This window comes from Egretta garzetta, unplaced genomic scaffold, assembly GCF_000687185.1.
Source record: "Egretta garzetta isolate BGI_Z169 unplaced genomic scaffold, ASM68718v1 scaffold471, whole genome shotgun sequence".
Taxonomy (NCBI): Eukaryota; Metazoa; Chordata; class Aves; order Pelecaniformes; family Ardeidae; genus Egretta; species Egretta garzetta.
In genome coordinates, this window is record NW_009258629.1 from 655,167 (window position 1) to 659,001 (window position 3,835).

A 3,835-nucleotide genomic window follows, 5' to 3' on the forward strand; every position below is an offset into this window, starting at 1 on the left:
AGCACCTGTTCTGTTTAACACATTTCAAAGGGAGACTACACTTAGGCAAATATTTGCAAGCTTCCATCTTTATACAGTGTATCATTACTCAAAATACAGTTCTTCTAATCACAGTTGCAGATGTTTACGTGCCCTAGCTCATGCCTGTTTTCACATGTAATCTTGGACAAATCAGTGAATTTAAAGTGTAAAAATTAAAGCATTAGGTTGAAGTCTCATATAAACTCACAAAGTACTATTCGTAGCCATGAGGTGACAGCAATTAGCAGTAGCAGACAGCTTCGTCTTCAAAATCCAATGCAACTGTTCTCTGGGAAGTGAAAGGAATATTTCAAACATGGAAGTGCAGATTGCAGCTAAAAACCAAGGAGGAATGAAAATGCAAGGTTATAATGAGCAGATAAATTAGAAATGGATGTGCTATCCCTGACCCCATCACAACTACAACATGGCAAAACCTGTTTAAAAAAAAAAAAATCTGCCCCATAGTTCACATGTCAGCAGAGTAATGTAAACCACAGCTCATTTCTGCTGGCATCAACTAAAATTGACATTGGTTTGTATTAATAAGCCAGGCTATAACCTGTGGGGCTGAGGAGCCTGTGTAAATCCCACTGGGCTCTCAGTGGGAGAGAGAGGCGACGTTCCATCAGAGGGCTAGGAAGCACAGCTAAGGGCAGTAACCATTTCAGTCCCCCTGGCCAAATCTGCTCACAAGAGTGAAATAGACGCAGGTTGCACACTTAGCACATGAGACTTCACAGGTCTGCAGCAGAAAGGAGCGGGAAGGCTCTCCCTTATGTCCCTCTCTTAAGTCTCCCTTACACCTATTCACACTTGCCCTTAAGTTCATACCTGCTTGCTCACTCAGAGGAGTTAACAGACCCATCCACACACGCACTTAGGTGTTTATGCCTGGTAGTAAACACCAGCTGGTAAAATCCTGTTCTGTAAATACGTTTAGGAAATGCTCCTTGTACAAAACACCAAACAAGATCTGAAAGGGCTGCATTTCACATTTGGGTTTCTCACAGGGAAAATGTCCTAGGGAGATGATAAATAAAAAAATTACACACAGATGTGGTGAGGAAAAGGAATCGTAAAAGAAACCAGCCCACTCCCCTAGCAACTAGCCAATATTATTTGGAATAAGATGGAAACTGTATTCTGTGCTTGGAGCTAGAAGCCAAAGTAAATTATTACAATGGATCAAAAAATACATGTAATGGGAGAAAACAATATGAACAGATAGAGGTCTGGCTTATACATGAGTGTCATGGAGGAAATAATGATACTATGATCTTCCACAGTGTCCACTGATTAAGTAGTGAAATAAATCCAATGTCACTCCCTCTGGTTTTAATGTTTCTTTGTTGTTTTACGTGTTGAATCCATTAGGCTTTTCTTTCCAATTAACAGCTTGATCCTGTAAAGCCCTGAACTAAGCTCTCCCTTGAAAACTGGTGCAATGGGAATTAATGAAGCTTCCCCAGCTATCAAGAGCAGAAAATTTGGCACCATTATTTAACTTGTGGTATAAATATACTTCAAATGTGGAAGATTTTCTGGATCGGATCAAATCAGATCAGTGCTAATGATTATTTTTTTCCAAATTTACAGTATAAATTGTCTTGGTGCCAGTTTACATCATAATTACATCACCATATATAAAGTTTGGCGCTCCTTCTAGAAGCAGAAAAGGTTTCAACCCTTAGGGTCAATGCTTTACAGGGAACTGAGCAATCACTGGTCTAGTATCAGCGAGCTGTGAACTCTGTTTCCAACTGAATACAAAAATTTTCTAGTTCTTTTGCAAATAATCCATTTTGCAAGCAACAGCAGCTTGTGTGGCGGTCTTGAGGTTGTATTTATGCCCTCTGAAAAGTTTGAGACCACCTGTTAAAGATCCTCATGAAATTACATACCTCATGGTACGTGATTAATCTGTGCTGATACATGAGAGCAGTCTATTAATTAGGCGAATATTCTAAAGCTTTGCTCTTTAGACAGGGTATCATTCACTTCAGTTCTTCTAAACCTGAGTATTCTGGGCACTGTCATTATTCAGTCGTTTGAACATGTAAAATCAGGATAAGCAGGAAGCATTAATACCTCTTTAAACATAGGAAAAAGTTTAATGCGTGACCCTTGTTGCTCATTTCCAAAAGGCAGTCCCTAAACTAAAAATACGTTGCCGTACATTCCTGAATGATCCAACCTTTTCCCAGGCTTCCTTTACAAAAAGCCATAAGCACAATGCTATATGAGAAGCAAAGATTCAAAGGGAAATACCGAAAGGAAGCTGAGCTGCAAAGTCCAAAATGAAAAGCCAGAAATAGGAAGTAAAAGATAAGAATCAGGAAAGTGAGATAGCGGCAAGGACTCCCCTTTGTATGATTTCTTTTCTTGTATCTTTTCAATGAATTGCTAATTACTCTTTGTTTTGACTGTAACATGGCAACTCAACTTCACTCTGGTAAAAATAGATGCTTTGGGACATTTCCTACTTGCTGCAGGCAAGAGGTGTTTACATCCTTTCTCCAGGCAGACCAGGTGCTATGCAGAGAACTGGGTAGGCTGGCTACCTATGCAGCCTTCAGGCGCTACTATAGAAATGACTGTACATGGTGGGGTTGTCTGCGGAGAGCCTCAGGAACTAGAGCCGTAGCTTGTTCAGAGCATATTAAAAATATACTTGCCCATAACTCCACATACAAATATGTGGCTTGTCCAGATTGGGAGCTGGAAGCCAAACTGACTGCACATAACTTCTGCTCTGAGTTTCCTCCCTCAGACCTATGGCTGTACAAATGGAGCTGGGCACCTTCCAGGTCTATGCTACTGAGTCCACATGGCACAGTCCTGTTCCTTGACGGGTTACAGTCGTGGCCTGGCTCTGACTGAAGGATCTCTGTACTGTGTTGTCCCTGCACAGTGTGGATATTCCCAGTGGTTTTACAACCACTGCGATGATCTGCATAGCAGAAATCACTGGCTTTCCCTCAATTAATTCATAGATCGAGTCAAATAATTCCACTGTGCTTGGAGAACACGTTCAAGAGGCAAAAAACATGAGTGGTGGAGAAGCTCTACTACATGGTAACAGGGGTCAAAATTGACCCTTCAAGGCAGGCAATAAATAGGTAGTTGATATAAGTGGGGAAAAAAATATGAAAAAATAGGTTGTGATTCACTTATGCTGAAGTATTTTTTTTACTACTTTCAAATTATCTACATTTCCAGAGGAAGAAAGGAGTTTCAGTGCCCAAAACCTCTAAGATCTATACTAGAGACTTTGTTAAAAGTACAAGAAAGTCACATACCTTCTATGTACTGCAGAAAATTTCCTTCTCTGAATACAATGCTAAACTTGACTGATCACTCACAGCCCAAACCAATGCTCTGCCTTCATACACCCCCACCTTATCAATAGTTTTGTCAGCAGTGGTTTCTTTAGTGAGACCTCTTGGTCCTAGGAATCTAAATTGCTCAAATTAAGCCATATGTCCACCTAGGAAATAAAAGGCTTTCCACATAGAAAAATACCCCCACTATTTTTCAGAGTTATTGATTTTCAATCATTTGGGGAAAAAAAAAAAGACTTTCTGGAATGATCTTCAAACATTTGGTTTCTTTATCAACAAAAGAAAACAAGATATGAATGATGGTTCTTCTCATGTTCTCCTTAGGGCTCAGGTGCATATATTCTGCCCACACGTTATGCAGTTTTAATGCTGAGATAACGTAGGAGATATTTTGTCTCTCACTAGAATCACAGAATCATAGAATCACTTTGGTTGGAAAAGACCTTTAAGATCATCGAGCCCAACCATTA